This window comes from Ambystoma mexicanum, chromosome 9 (genome assembly GCF_040938575.1).
Source record: "Ambystoma mexicanum isolate Mex_15411 chromosome 9, UKY_AmexF1_1, whole genome shotgun sequence".
NCBI classification, from domain to species: domain Eukaryota; kingdom Metazoa; phylum Chordata; class Amphibia; order Caudata; family Ambystomatidae; genus Ambystoma; species Ambystoma mexicanum.
In genome coordinates, this window is record NC_090931.1 from 748,204,236 (window position 1) to 748,221,130 (window position 16,895).

General features: G+C 46.2%; 1 protein-coding gene across 2 annotated transcripts in view; it reads left to right on the forward strand.

The window, feature by feature from the left end:
- GLS (glutaminase) overlaps nt 1–16,895 on the forward strand; it is a 1,476,479-nt gene that overhangs the window by 775,373 nt on the left and 684,211 nt on the right. The window lies entirely within an intron of this gene.

A 16,895-nucleotide genomic window follows, 5' to 3' on the forward strand; every position in this document is an offset into this window, starting at 1 on the left:
TGAGCGTAAGGCAAGATTATCGTGCTCCTGCACATTGCTCAGAAGATTCCAGAGCAAACATCAATTGCCTTTGTACCATAAGCACCCCGCTCGTTTGCACGGGGTGATCAACAAATGGATTTTTATTTTCAAAGATAGCACCGGGAATGGCGTTCCAGAGCTTCCAGATTGGTACAACCCCCACGCTCCATCTCCCTAGGCCTCCGATTCCCAATTCATCCGTGATGGGAATAGAGGCAACAAAATAAAACACAAAGATCAGATCACTTTCGATTTTGAGAACGTAGGTTGTACCGTATTGCTCCAGGTGCTGTGTGATCAATGAATGGTGCAGGTGTACTTCTAGATGCAGGCTCAGAGTCCGCCTGTGACGCAGCGAGTGATGATGGGCGCCAAAGTGTTGATGCAGGCTTTATGTCAGCCTGTGACGATGCAGATTCAGCTGGGCAAAGTTGGAGCACATTTAGCCCTTTATCCTTTTTAGCAATCCTCTCAAGCTTTCTCTCAGGCTCAGGCAGAATTTGTGGCAGAGAACTGGCAATGGTGTCTTTCGAGTCGGAGACAGTCGTCTCTTTCTGGTCGTCTGGATCGGGCAGTTCTCTCAATGGCGATGGAATTCTTTTCGTGTGGGTGGCTGGATACACGCCTTTCGACCGTCCACACGAACTGTAGTTTGTGTTGCCAGGAGTACCTGGTAAGGGCCACGCCACCTTGGTGCAAGCAAGGACTTCCGATCAAAGTTCTTTACCAGGATCAGTCGCCGGGCTGCAGACAATGTCCCGGACCTGTATATCTGACGGGAAGAGCCTCCTGCACCCGCTGATGAATCAAACAAAGCTTCTGCGTTAAAATGTTACAGTATGTACTAAGCACAGGGTATTCCACTTCACTCAAGCGACTGGGCTTCGGCGCACACCATACATTAGCAGGTCTCCCCATCACAATCTCGTATGGGGAGAGTCCAGTCCTTGCTTGCACAGATGTGCACATGCACAACAAAGCTAAAGGCAATGCATCTGTCCATTTTAGTTTATTCCCTGAACATATTTTGCTAATCTTGCTTTTCAATATGCCGTTCTGGCGTTCAACAAGACCAGCACTCATCGGGTGTCTGGCACAATGGAATCGTTTATCAATCTGAAGGCCTGCACAAATCTGCAATATCACGGCAGTAACAAAATGTGGGCCGTTATCTGACCATATGACCCGTGGCAGGCCGATATCGGGAAAAGTATTCTTTTAGCATCACTTTTGCCGTGCTCATTGCAGTGCAGTCCTTTAGCGGGTATGCTTCCATCCATTTACTGAACACACACACTACCACCAAGATGTATTTTAGGTTCCGACATCTTTCCATTTCTATGAAATCAGAATGGATCACTTCAAAGGGCATAGAGGGGGTGCCAAACCTACCTTTTGGAGTAGCTGTTCCTCTTCCAATATTGTGTTGCAAACATGTCATACAATTCTGAACTAGTCTCTCTGCATTTTTTCTTATGTGCGCGTTCTGCCATACTGTAGCCAGATGCTGAACCATCTTTTTCGCGCATATGTGGGCCATGGTGACCATTGCAGTTACATAGGAGTTGGGCAGCATCAACTTTCTACTTTTTGTCCACCCAGCAACCTTCTAAGTCTAATTCTGCAGAGCCCTTAGCCCACCCTCTTATTTCATCAGCAGTTGCATCCGCCTGTATCTCTTTGACTGTGGCGATCCCATTTTCTATCATGCAGGGCACTTCTTCTGACTGTACTATCAACATTTTCGTGTGTAAATGAGTGGCAGTTTGTTTTGCAATTTTGTCTGCAAATGCGTTTTCTTCTCCCACCTTACATGTTATTTTCTTATGCGCCTCGCATTTCATTATTGCCAGTCGCTTCGGACACGCAAGTGCAGACAACAATCGCACTATAAAAGTGCCAAGTTGGATCTTAGTTCCATGTGATGTTAGGAAACCCCTCTCAGCCCAGAGTCGGCCAAAATTGTGCACCACCCCAAATGCATACTGTCAGTATATATGTTTACATTTAGATTTTCAGAAATTTCACATGCTCTTGCCAATGCTATTATCTCTGCTGCCTGTGCTGAATTGTATGGAATTCTTTTGCTCTCTACAATACTCTTTAGTGTCGTGATGGCATAGGCAGCAGTTGACGTGCCATCATGTATTTTAAAACAGGAACCATCACAAAACAGTTCTCCATCTGGCTCTTTCTGTGGGGTGTCTGTTAGATCAATTCTCCCTTTTGTTTCTTCCTCCGTAACCATTAAACAATCATGGGGAGGTGATTCATTCTCACCCACTTCTTCATTGGGAGGGGGCATTAATTCTGCAGGATTCAAAGCGCAACACCTCTGAATTTGAATATATGGTGCAAACAGGACAATTTCATATCTAGTCAATCTAGCTGATGTGAGGTGTTGCGTCTGCGTTCTGTTTAAGAGAACGTCTACTGTGTGGGGCACCATTAAAATTAAAGCGTGCCCCAACACCATTCCCTCGGTTTGTTTCACTGACGCAGCAGCCGCAGCAACAGCTCGCAAACAACGCGACAAAGCGCATGCTACAGGGTCCAGCACGTAAGAAAAATAACCGCATGGTCTATTTCTCCCTCCTTGTTCCTGTGTCAAAACAGCCAGCGCGCAACCCTCATTCTCATGCATAAATAATTTAAAAACCTTTTCATAATTTGGTGTGCCCAAAACTGGCGCTGAGCAGACAGCAACTTTGAGCAGATCAAATGCATTTTGACATTCCTCATCCCATGGCAAAGGTAGGGCAACATCCTTTTTTGTTAATGCCACCATTAGTTTGACAATCATTGCGAAATTCGCTATCCACTGCCGGCAATATGAAGCCATGCCTATTATGGCTCTGACTCCTTTCTGTGTCTTTGGAAGAGGCATACCAGAGATACTCTCTATTCTTTCTGGTGTCAGTCTTCTCCCTTCTTTCGAAAGTAGGTACTGGAATTTTTTTAAAGACGCTTTATGGCCATGCAATGCTAGTGTGTCAACAACATGGCGGTTCCCTCTTTGCAAATCTCTTCTGTGTCAGCAGCAATCAACAAGTCATCAATGTATTGCAATAGAACACAACCCGCTGGTAGCTCTAGCATGTCTAGTTGTTCTTTTAATGCTCTGCTATAAATACTTGGGCTGTCGGTGTAACCTTGTGGAATTCGTGTGAATGTGAAAGAATGCCTTCCTAGTGTGAAAGCAAATAGGTATCTGCTATCTTGGTGGACTGGAATGCTAAAAAACGCATTCTTAAGATCGACTACACTAAAATATGCAGCCGAAGCTGGAATCATTGTCAGAATGGTAGTGACATCTGGGACCAATGGAAATTGGGGATCTACTACTTTATTTAATGCACGTAATCAATTATAAAACGAAACAGTATTTCATTATCTCCTTTCTTATAAACTGGAACAATGGGACTGTTACAAGTGCTACCAGTAATTTCCTCAATCATGTTTCTTTTAACCAAATCTGAGACAATGTATTTCCATGCTTTCTCTCCTACAACAGAAATTTTATATTGGGGAACACACGGCAATGTTACTCCATCTTTCAAAACAACTCTCACTGGCTCTATTTTCAAACAACCAACATCGTTATCATTCATCGCCCATATGCAAGTCGGTACCTTACTTAACTCTGTTGGCAGGGGTTTGGACAGGAAATGGGACACTGGCATTTTTTGTGGTGCGATTGTCAAAAGCACTCCATCAGGAGAACAATGAATAACCACACTTAGTTTCTTCAACAAGTTTAAACCTAATAGATTCTCGCCACAATTCTGTGTCAACAGGAACAGGCAAGACTCAGTAAATGGTCCTAGTGTTATCGGTACTGATTGTGACACGGGGCTAATTACTGGGGTGCCTGCAAACCCTACTGAAACGTTCTTTTGCCCTGACAGTGGTATTTCCGGAACCAAGTGATGGTCTATTGAGCACTTCTGTGCACCTGTGTCCACTAGAAAAATGTGCTCCTTATTCCCAACTTTCATTTCTACGTAGGGTCCTTTCTGGTCAACGGGAATAGACACTGGTTCCGACCCCTGTCCTGGGCTGTCCTAGCAGAACAATACATCATCAGATGTATAGTCACTAGAATAGTATGTTTCGAAGGGATTGTGTCCTCCGACGTATTCCTTATCTTTGATAGATCAGTTCCAGCTTGCTGGCCTCGGAATTTTTTTTCAGTACAGGGCGCTGTGCCGACGTCCCTCGAGTCGGTGTCCCTCGACAGTCTCTGTATCGGCGCCGACGTCATCATGCGTATAAATAGACACGCGCAGCGTCCGTTGCTCAGCTCCGTTTTTCCGTGCTTCGTGGGCCTCTGAATCGTGTTGCTCAGTTCGTTCCTCAAAGTATATTATACTTATTCCTCGAGTATTTCTTACTCGCTTTGATGGCTTCCTCATCTGAACCGTCGACACCACAGTCCGGCTTCAAAAAGTGTTGAGATTGTGGAAAGAAAATGTCATTGACGGATCCTCACAGGATCTGTTTGTGGTGCCTGGGATTGGAGCACCAGTGTTCAGAATGCAAGGACTGCATGTCCATGACGGCAAAAGCCTTGAAAGAGCGTAAGGGGAAGCTCGAAAGAGGTAAGACTCTCAAAATTTCTAAAACCCTTCGAAAGTTTCCTCGCCAGAGTGGAGACATTCGTCTCCTCGCCGGCACGGTAAACATTCACGTTCAAGGTCTCGAAGTAGTTCCCATCACTCTTCGAGATCCAGACATTCGAAAAAGAGGCGTCGAAGATCTCCCTCTTTGTCTTCTTCTGTTTCACCTGCCCCACAAAACATAGCTCTCAAGCCAAGTGGGAGGAATTCCAAAAAAGGATGCTTAGTGTCTTCGAGAAAGCGGCCTCGACCCCCTCGGAGACGGCTAAAGGTGATACCCTGGGTGAAAGACCCAAAAAGTCGAAACGCCGCGAGTCGTTGCACCCGGCGAAAGAAACTGCTCAAGAGCGTTCCGAACCCTCGAGAAAAAGCAGTAAGACTGCGTCATCGATGCCTTCGTCGAAGGCCCCTTCGACTCATAAATCTGCATCATCGACGCCATTATCGAAGGGCCTTTCGACGCATAGATCGGTTGAATCGACACCGCCCTCGACGCCGATGTCGACGCCGATAAAGGAGAAACCTACTACTGTAACTACCTCGCAGTCAATAGTCATACCGAGGGCTCCCATCATGACCTCGAGAATGTCGTCGATAACCTCGACGACTCTGAGTAGGATTCTGATCCTCTTGAGTTCTCGAGGTCACTTCATACCTTTTCGACGCCCTTTTCGGTTTCTTCGAAGCCTTTGACTTCTGCGTCGACGACATTGACGTTTTCTCAACCAGTTACCACAAGCTTAGCCCCTTCTGCTTTAGAAATGGATTTTAAGCCTTTTCCAAGGTCAGATTATTTCAATGTCTTATCCTCCATTTATGAAGAAGGTGAGGATTCTGATCAGGAAAGACCTTTTGGGTTGCAGAGAACTGCAACACCTGTACCAGAGGAATTTATCTTTGAAGAAAATAGTTTGAAGGACTTGCAAGATTCCTTGCATGATGCAAGTGGGTTGGATACTTCCCCAGAAGCAGAATTTGCCAAACCAGACCCAGGGGAACATGCTGAGACCCCTTATAGAACTTTAATGGCCAGAATAATAGAATTAATGGGTTGGTCTACACCTTTATCTACTTTTCGACAAGATGACCTTACAGACATCTTAATTAAAGGCCCACAGGAAGATCCTGTGGTTCCATTCCATACTGCATTGCAGAGGAAAATCTCGTCCAACTGGGAAACTCCTGAGGTTATCCCGGCAGTTAACAAGAAACTATCTGCCAAATATAGGCTATCTGCTTCTGACCCTGAATATTTGTCAAAACATCCAACTCCAGAGAGTCTAGTTGTTCAAGCAGCAACTTCATCAAACAGTAGATCTGCATACGCTACTGTTTCACAAGACAGGGATGACAAGAGATTTGACGCTATGTCAAAAAAGGTCTTTTCTGCATGTAGCATGGCACTTAAATCCATTAATGCTACTTGTACGATCGCAAGATTCAGCCATACACTTTGGGAGTGTCCTTCATCAGCGGCTGACTGCCTCCCGGAAGGAGAAGAAAGGGAAGCTTTTCTGAACATCATTAAAGATGGTAAAGACGCAATGTGCGAATCCCTTCAAACTGGCATTGATTCTGCTGACTGTATAAGCAGGACCATGGCGGCAAGTACTACAATTTGCAGGTTTGCATAGTTACGAAAGTCTGGTTTTGCTCCGGATGTTCAGGCCAGACTTTTGCATATGCCCTTTGACGGCTCTTCTTTATTTGGTAAAAAGGCTGATGACAGTCTAGAGAAATTACAAACATCTAAGGCAGCAGCAAAATCCATTGGAGCTGCAATACGTCAAACCCCCTATCGCCCCTCATGACCTCTATTCCGCATTTGGAAGAGGAAGGGGACAGCCGGCTCAAAGAGGCCAAAAGAAATTCACCCGAGGTGGACGGGTTAAAAGTACAAAAGCCGCAGCAGCAGCAGGTGCCTCTTTACCCTCGGCATCTGCATCAGCCGCTTCTAAACCGCTCTGAGGACTCTCCTCACAAAACACCAGTAGGGGGCAGGTTAACTCAACATCTGACGGAATGGCAGGCTATTACGTCAGATGCTTGGGCATTGGAGACAGTTGCCCAAGGTTACTGCCTGCCTTTCCTATGCACCCCTCAGAGTCATCCACCGGGGAACAACCCTTTGAAGTTTCCAGATCCGCTCCTTTTGCAGGAGATTCTAGACCTGCTAGAGAAAGGTGACATAGAACCGGTACCTGTAGTGGAGAGGAACAAGGGTTGGTATTCCCCCTACTTCTTGATACTGAAGGAGAATTGAACAAATTCCTCAGGAAGGACAAGTTCAAGATGGTAACTCTCTCTCAGATCCTTCAGGCCCTCGAGCTTCAGGACTGGCTGGTATCTCTGTATCTTCAGGATGCTTATTTCCATGTGCCAATCCATCTCAAACACAGGAAATACCTGAGGTTCGCAATTGGCAACTCTCACTATCAATTTTGAGTACTGCCATTTGGGTTGACCTCCGCCCCTAGGGTCTTCACCAAGCTAATGTCAGTAGTGGCTGCAAGTCTAAGGAGGGAAGGGATCCACGTCTACCCCTACCTAGACGATTGGTTGATCAGAGCAGTATCTTCGGACCAAGCTCAGATCCAACTAGATTATGTCTGCCACTTCCTTCACAAACTGGGCTTCTCCCTCAATTTAAAGAAGTCACAGATGATACCAACACAGAGACTCCAGTTCATTGGAGCGGTCCTGGACACTTTCCTGGGGAAAGCCTCGCCACCAGAGGTGAGGGCTCAAGATATTCTGCAGTTGGTCACCAAGTTTCAAAATGCCCAATGTCTCCCAGCCTTCGACTTTTTGAGGTTGCTAGGCCTCATGGCATCCTGCATTTTCCTTGTGCCAGAGGCTCTCCTGAGAATGAGATCCCTCCTGTGGGCACGAAGAACTCAGTGGTCGCAATTCTCAGGGAGAATGACAGATCTCCTTCAGGTTCCGGAAGGGTGGCTCGAGACCTTCAGTGGTGGGCCTGTCAGGAGAACATTTTGAAAGGAGAACTGTTTGGCAACCATGGCCAAAGATAACAGTAATCACGGATGCCTCACTCACAGGGTGGGGAGCCCATGCCAACGACTTGACCATCAGCGGTCGTTGGTCTCCATCAGAGTCTAGACTACATATCAACCTGTTAGAGCTGAGAGCAATCAGATTAGCGCTGAAGGCTTTTCTGGCATCTGTACAAGGGAAAAATGTCTTGATAATGACAGACAACACAGTGACCATGCACTACCTCAACAAAAGAGGAGGCGTAGGATCACTGCCTCTGTGCAGAGAGGCGATGCAGCTCTGGTTTTGGGCAATCCAAGAAGGAATCTCTCTATCGGCAGTTCACTTAGCCGGAGAGAAGAACCTGACAGCGGACGCTCTGAGCAGGCAGAACACAGTCTCTAACGAGTGGGAGATAGCTCAGGAAGTCCTTCAAGAGATCTTCGCCCTTTGGGGAACCCCTCAAGTGGATCTGTTCGCCACCAGTATCAACAGGAAGTGCGATCAGTTTTGTTCAAGGGAATTTCCCCCGAGAGGAGCTCTAGGGGACGCGTTCGTAGTGGACTGGGAGTTTCCACTTCTGTACGCGTTTCCTCCAGTCCCTGTCATTCCTCAGATGATCAGCACGTTGAGAAGATTCCGGAAGACTATGATCCTAATTGCCCCAGACTGGGCCAGGAGAACGTGGTACCCTGACCTTCTGGACATGTTCATCTGCCCTCCAATTCGTCTTCCACACAGGGAGGATCTTCTCTCACAGAAGGGAGGTCAGGTTCTCCATCCAGACATCAGAACCCTCAACCTTCACGCTTGGTTTCTGAAAGGTTGAGATACAAGGATTGGGACCTCCCAGATGACGTCATGGAGGTGTTGCTTTCAACCAGAAGGCCAGCAACAAAAACTTTATACCGCTGCCGCTGGAACAAATTCTGCAGCTGGTGTAGAGAAAAGAATATTGACCCCTTTTCATGTGGTACACCAATGGTGTACCACATGAAACTCTGTTCACTCTTAAAAGGGAATATGACAATTTTACTCCCACCTCCGTTTACACACCACTGCTATGGGAGTCTATCAAAGATAAGGAATACGTCGGAGGACACAATCCCTTCGAAGAACAAGTTACTTCTTACCTGGTAACGTTCTTTCGATGGGATGTTCCTCCGACGTATTCCTTATCGCCCCTCCCATCCACCCCCTCAGTAAAACTTCCCTTGTGGTTGCAGCTTACGCTCCTTCAAGGTCAATAACCAATTCATGAACAGATAATTCCAAGCTACAAAACGGAACTGAGCAACGGACGCTGCGCGAGTCTATTTATATGCATGATGACGTCGGAGCACCCTCTACTGAAACATTTTTCCGAGGCCAGCAAGCTGGAAGTGATCTATCAAAGATAAGGAATACGTCGGAGGAACATCCCATCGAAAGAACATTACCAGGTAAGAAGTAACTTGTTCATTTGATTGAGTATCAAAAACATTTTCATCCCCAGTTCCATTCTGCTGATTTTGGTTTTGATTCAAATTGCTATTTCCTTGATTATTCTGATTTTGTTGTGTACTATTGTTTCTATTCTGCCCCTGTGCTCCCGGGCGACCTCTGTTCTGTCTTCTCAGGCCATTCCCATTTCTATTTTGCAAATGTGGGCACTGTGCTCGCCAATGACCCTCTTCCTTACAGTATACACATTGGTTTAGTCCAAGTCGACCTCCATGCATGTTCGAGTAATTCCCTCTTCCTTGTGCATTTCCTCTTCCCCTATTATTATTTGCTACCTGCTGTAGTAACACCCTTGTTTTTAGATTCACTCTATCTTTCACCTCTTTTTCTTTTTCTGTATTTACTCTATTTTCATAGTACTGGGCCATGTGTAATACCTCACTCTGTGATTTTGCTTGCCACGCACTTTCAGATGTCATTATCAAATTTTGGATTTGAGGTAACAGCCCTCTCACATATTTGTCAACAAATAGTCTTTTCCCAGGTTCAGTGCTTAAATCTTGACCACTAAAACCTGTAAACATTTCTTCAAATCTTTTGAAATAGTCAGTAGCTAACTCATCTTTGCCTTGCACGCATGCAGTTAATTTGTCCCTTATAATTCTTCTTTCAGGTACTATAACCTTCAATTTCTGTACTATTTGTGCCGGTAACGCTGACATATTTGACAAATGGCTTTTCGCCTGCTTTTCTGTCCGCATCCTCTTTTATTAAATTTTCCCAAGTAGCACCCAAACTTTCATAATCATCTACATTCCTAATTTGGTTCCATATATCTGCTGTGAGAATTAAAGGCAATAATAGGTCAATATCGCTCATATTAAAAATTGCGATTTCAAATATGATTCAATTTCTTTATAGAAACCCGCCGGATTCTTTCTTATATCAGAGATTGTTTGTTTTATATTATTCACCTCTTGTCTGGAGAAAGGGACATGTACATATTGTGCTGTATAATACGCTTCTCTCACCTGCGCTGGTTGCCCATTTGCGGCAGGAATTTCTACTTTCGGCACAAAAGTGGGTGGGACCTCCCTCATGGGAAATATCACACTTGCTCTTCCTTCTTCCTCTCTCTTATGAAGCACTATAGCTAGATAAAGGGATAGAGCAGTCTCTCCATTATCCTGTGAAAACGCTCTTTTGTACACTGCCATTATTTCAGGTGGGCAGCACTGCTTTTTCTCTACATATCTATCTTGCAAATATTTAACCATTAACTGCAACACCTTTCTTTGCGTCTCTATTGCATACTCATCAAATGTATCATGCACCTCCATTGTAGGAATGCTAGCATCTGTAATCCATCTAAGCGCCTCTCGCGTACATATTTTCATTTCTTCACTAACAGGTTTTGATGGCGGAAAAAAAACGCTGTTGCACATATGGTGTTGTCTCTTGTCTCCCTCTTCTTACATCTTTGTACCGAAACCCAGGAATAGAAAACATCTATGAATACAATTCATCAAGTTCATTTTTAAACTCAAAAAGCTGTCCACGTGTTCCTTCATCTTTGAATCACTTTCTCTTATACGTGAAAAGGCATTCAAATCCCGCAACTTCTGCGGTGGCACCATACCAGTTAATTGCTTCCATCTTTCCATAAGATATTCTCCCATGCATTCCAACAATACCTGTTTTTCACCGAGCTTCTTATGATCATACATTGACCCCAGCGTCGAGGCCTCATCATTTCCTTCGATATACATTTCTGCCGGTTCTTTCAACTCCCTCTTTCTCTCCTTGCTGACCACACTACGAGTTTTTCTTGCGTACACGCTTCGTGCAGGCCCCGTCTCTCCGATACTGCCTTCTCCGATAGCTGCGGATTGAAGCTCGGTAGGTGGAGGGGGAAGTGGGATCACGTGTTCAGGAGGGGCTGGTACAGATGGAACAACTGGAAGGGGGAGTGGTAACTGAGGCTGTAACTGAGGCTGAGAAGCGGGGATGGGCTGGGGCTGAAGCTGAGCAATGGGCACTGGTGCAATTATGTCAATCTTACTTTTAAGGCGTTCTTGCCTTTTCTCATTTAAAATCTTATTGATTAGCTCATCTGATGCATGCAACTCTTGTTGAGGATATATTTTATCTATGCCCAATTGAAGGCTCCTGACTGCCTTTCTAATTTCTTCATCCAACTCTTTTTCTTCTTGTTCTAGCACTCTATCTGCATTAGATTTGTGCCTACGCGCATGTTTCTCTCTGTTTCTTAAGCAGAGGTTAGCTTCCTTCCTCCAGTTTCTAATGACGTCAAATGTTGCAGGGCGTGCTTTCTTGCGCAGCAATACTGATTCCAAATGCTCTATTTGCACCATCTCAAAACTCCCATTTTTCGGCCATTGCAAATGTTCTACGTGTATGGTCTACCTATGCCAAATTTCACAAAACATTATTGCCCTTATTCCATACTTCACATACATCTCGAACGCTGATGACCCTACGGGTGGCGCAGCCTGGCCAGTTCCCAAAGATTGTCTACCGCAGTGAAAAAATCCCACTAGACAGGAAGACAATTTCCCAGTTATGTTTGATCTTATTCGTACCTTACCCTGGGCGTTTGATCTTGCAAGAGCAACTCTCAACCAATATCAGGGCTATTAAGAATCGGGGCACGACTCACCTGATCACTCACTCTCAAGACGCAATTCGTCCGTATACAGACGCATCCAAGGATCGTCGTGACTGCGTATCTGGCTCAATCTGCCTAGTTTCGGGACGCTCGCCTTCTTGCTCTCTGGACGGACTCGTCGATCAGGGACCGGTTGTGTACAGATCTGCAAAGGAGTCTCATCACTTTCACAGGGGCGCCCCGAACACCTCTCGATCCCGGCTCAACGGCCTGGTCCTCGATTCATTTTTTTCCCCTTCTTTAAATTTCAACGTACACGATGGAGCAAATGGGGTAGGGTCCCTGTTCAGGCCCATTTTTTGATGGGCCCCTTTGGGACCCTTGTGCATGGAAACAAGGCACAATCACCATACACAAACTGATACGCCAGACACAAGGTTCAATTCTCAAAATCTAGGGTTTATTGCAAAGCAAATAGTCTCAGTCGGCCGACCGGATCTCACGTCTCGCAACGTGGGTTACCCAGACCTCGTGAGATGCAAGAGAGCAAATATTCTACAACAGTAACATATATACAAAAAGACCATCATATTATCAGTTAGTGACACACCAAAAACCGCCCATAATGTATCTTCTTTAGCAAGGGTTCGGTGATTGACAATTATGACGAATATGGCTCCTTCTAAAACATTTATTCAGCAACAGTTGCAATCTGCGAAGGTGCAGACACTATTCTTTGTTACAGAGAACATAGTGCTCTTGTTCTGTGAGCAAGCTGTGTTCGTAGGAGGGACATATTCCAAGACCTGCGATCTCCTGGTTTCTATTTGTGAACTAGAGGTCGGCTCAATCTAAAGGGGCCCAGGAAAGGGGGGCCGTGAAAGAGAGTATAATTCAAGCCATTAACTGTCTATTTCTACAGTTTCTGCCGTTTCAGCGAGACCAGCTGGCACTTGCTTGGTGATTAAATGCCTTTCTGCTTACTTTCAAGGACTCGTGAGGGAGGAAAACAGTGCATTTATGTCTGGGCTAGTCTCTCAGCATGTAACTTGTGGCCTTGCTTTGTGCATGGGCAGAACGAAATAGAATCATTTTTAGCAAAGCATTTGAACAGAAAAGCAAGAGAAAGCAAAATCGTAAAATGGCAAATTCTGTTGGTACAAAATGGACGCTCTATGGTTATGCTGACGATTCTGTACTGGCGATGCTAGGCATATGATGCGGTTGGTTTTCGGCCAACATAATATACCGTCTATGCTATGGTAGGGTATTTTCTAAACTAACAACAGGACACGCCTTTCCACGTCCCCTCTTCTCCAAGGAGCGTGGACCCTTGGGATACAGACCCAGACAAGGATGCGCCGGGTAGTCCGGCTCAACCATCTCCTCCGGTTTACATAGACGCATTCCATTCCATGATGGCTAAGGCCTGCCAGGAATTCGGCCTTACTCCACAGGAAGAAAAGAAGGATTGCTTCTTGTTCAATCACATGGGGAAAAGGAGAAAGGCTGTCTTTTCAATTCCAATACTAGATCATGTATGGCACGAGGGTCTCCGTACAATGCAACACCCATTTACGGAACCAGCAGTCAACGGTTGCTTGGAAAAAAAAATGTAAAACTCCCGAATCCACTCCGAAGTGTTTAACATCACAACCAACACCGGAGTCTGTTGTGTCCGCGGCTGCTAGCTGAAAAGCACGTACCCAATACAAGTGTGGCACTTTTCCCCCGTCAATGACAACCGGCAAGTTGGACACCTTTGGGAAGAAAGGCCTTACCATAGGAACAACGACCATGAAAGCTGCAAACTCTTTGGCCATCGTTGCAAGGTATGGCCGCGAGATGTGGCACCATCTAGCCCCACTATTGGACCACCTTCCAGAGCAGCAGAGGAAAGAAGCTATGCTTTTGGTGCGAAAGGGGAACCATAGCATGAACATTGCTGTAGACCTAGCCAAGACTGTCTTCAAGCAAATTAACAATGGGGTGGTTCTCAGTCGCTAAGCTTTGCTTCGCTGCATGGATTTCCGCCAGGAAGTACAGCACAAGGTTGTGGATATGCCTTGTGAGGGTGAGAATCTTTTCGGTGAAAAGATAGACAAAGCTTTGAAGGCCATGAAAGCGGATTTGGATACAGCAAGGTCCCTTACGGCTCAGCAAAGCAGAAGATCCTTTCGCCCCTTTCGTTCATTTCGTGGAGTCTCAGGAAACGCAAGATTTTCAGGTTCTCGTGACATCAAGGGCTACAACAGATCCACATACTATTGCCAAGGCTAGAGGCGTACCTTTCAAACCGCCCAACGTAACAAGGACTACCAGGGTCAAAGAATACGGGGATCTTCCCCTTCACAAAGAGGCCATCAAAGCAAGGCACAACAATGACTGCCACAGGGACAGTCAGATAGGAGGGAAGGTGGCGTTCCACCTCAGCGAGTGGCGTTGAATATCCACAGACAGATGGGTACTAGATGCTATCCAATGCGGCCACTTGTTGGAGTTCAAACATCCACAATTTCCCATTCCTCCTGTAAAAACATCTCAATCTAACCTGCACATCTTAGGTCGAGAGGTTCGTCTCACGTTACAAAAAAAGGGCCATCAAGAGTGTTCCCCTCTCAGCAAGAGGAAAGGGCACCTATTCCAGGTTTTTTACGTGGTCAAGAAACCAAACGGAAAGTAGTGCCTGATTTTAGACCTGCGGGTGCTGAACAAAAACATAAAGAAAAAAAAATTCAGGATGCTAACATTGCACGACGTAATAAGAACAGTGTAGCCCGAGGAGTTTTTAGCATCTCTAGATCTCGAGGACGCTTATTTTCTCATGCCAATTCACCGAAAGCACCGAACAATCCTCAGGTTCATAGTGGGCAATAGCCATTTCCAGTTTTGGGTTCTCCCCTTTGGCTTAAAATCAGCTCCCAGAACTGGCTCCTGTAGCAGCTTTCCTCCGGAGAAAGGGCCATCCCGTTTACCCGTACTAGGACGACTGCTTGGTCCGGGAAACAACTTAACAACAGATTTTGGAGTCTCTAAACAGCACAGTGCTCCTACTACAACGTCTGGGCCTCGCCACCAAATACAGCAAATCCTGCTTGACTCCCTCAAAGAATTTGATCTTCCTGGGAGCACAATTCCAAACAACCCACAATCAAGTGAAACCTTAGAAGAAAGAATAGAGAATGTCTTGCCCTAGCGGGCTCTTTTACACCGGGCAAATCTGTCACGGTCTGCTCTTATGTCCCTCCTCGGCTGTCACAACCCACTACACAAGGATAATCCCTAGTGGTAGGGCAAGGTCCAGGGAGCCTGCACAGTAGCTGAAGAATTCTTCCTACTGTTGTAACTCTCTGCTGTTACAATAAGACAGACGGAGAAGTCTAGCAGTCGAAAGAGGAGACACGCCCACACCTCACCGGCTGTTGAAAACAAAACAGGTCGGTACTCTTAGAATGTTTACTGAACCCTCCCCACCTCCAATATAGAAAGACCAATCTTGATGGATATAGAAAAAGGAATCTGGTCAGTCTAGGGTGATGATGGAAGGTCCCCAGGATCCCAGTACTGGAGTCTAAGAGAAATAACCCAAGATATGAGAGACTAAATAAGACAGATCAAATAGGAGTTCTGATGCAGAGTTAAAGATTTCTCTACCACAATACCTGTATGAAGGAAGAGGAAGCGTTCTTCCAGTTGGTTCTGCATTCTTCTGGCAAGGTAGGCAGTTCAAAGAGTGTAGTAGATCTCAGGACCTGACCCAGACGAAACTAGGACACCTAGTAATCCCAGAGATAGTCCAAATCCTAGCCCGATGGCACGAGGACACCTAACAGAGCACCTGCAGCAAGTGTCTCTAGTCCTGGTGCTAGTGGAGAACACAACCAGCTCAAGGAAGAAGTACAATATCCTTTGTGGCAGCAAAAGGAGTGGCTTTGTCCAATAGGGAGCAATTTGCAGTCCGGGTTTCTTTCCGAGTCCTGGCAACGTGCGGGCAATATAAGATTCCAAACGTGTTGCAGGAGTTGGTCCGTGTAGCTTCCCGAATCCTGGCAACGTGCGGGCAGCGTAATGATGAAGCGGAAAGCAGATGCAATCCAGAGACAGTCCGAGTCGGCTTTGGGAAGGAAGTTCAGAGACAGAATGAACAGGAGTAGGAAATGAGAAGCAAGGTACAAGGTGCAAGGTTAAAAAAGGTAAGAGTCCTGGAATGAAGCGAGGAACAAACGGGTCGTAACTCAACTCAGTGGTCGCAATTCTCAGGGAGAATGACAGATCTCCTTCAGGTTCCGGACAAGGTGGCTCGAGACCTTCAGTGGTGGGCCTTTCAGGAGAACATTTTGAAAGGAGAACTGTTTGGCAACCATGGCCGAAGATAACAGTAGTCACGGATGCCTCACTCACAGGGTGGGGAGCCCATGCCAACGACTTGACCATCAGCGGTCGTTGGTCTCCATCAGAGTCTAGACTACATATCAACCTGTTAGAGCTGAGAGCAATCAGAGTAGCGCTGAAGGCTTTTCTGGCATCTGTACAAGGGAAAAATGTCTTGATAATGACAGACAACACAGTGACCATGCACTACCTCAACAAAAGAGGAGGCGTAGGATCACTGCCTCTGTGCAGAGAGGCGATGCAGCTCTGGTTTTGGGCAATCCAAGAAGGAATCTCTCTATCGGCAGTTCACTTAGCCGGAGAGAAGAACCTGACAGCGGACGCTCTGAGCAGGCAGAACACAGTCTCTAACGAGTGGGAGATAGCTCAGGAAGTCCTTCAAGAGATCTTCACCCTTTGGGGAACCCCTCAAGTGGATCTGTTCGCCACCAATATCAACAGGAAGTGCGATCAGTTTTGTTCAAGGGAATTTCCCCCGAGAGGAGCTCTAGGGGACGCGTTCGTAGTGGACTGGGAGTTTCCACTTCTGTACGCGTTTCCTCCAGTCCCTGTCATTCCTCAGATGATCAGCACGTTGAGAAGATTCCGGAAGACTATGATCCTAATTGCCCCAGACTGGGCCAGGAGAACGTGGTACCCTGACCTTCTGGACATGTCCATCTGCCCTCCAATTCGTCTTCCACACAGGGAGGATCTTCTCTCACAGAAGGGAGGTCAGGTTCTCCATCCAGACATCAGAACCCTCAACCTTCACGCTTGGTTTCTGAAAGGTTGAGATACAAGGATTGGGACCTCCC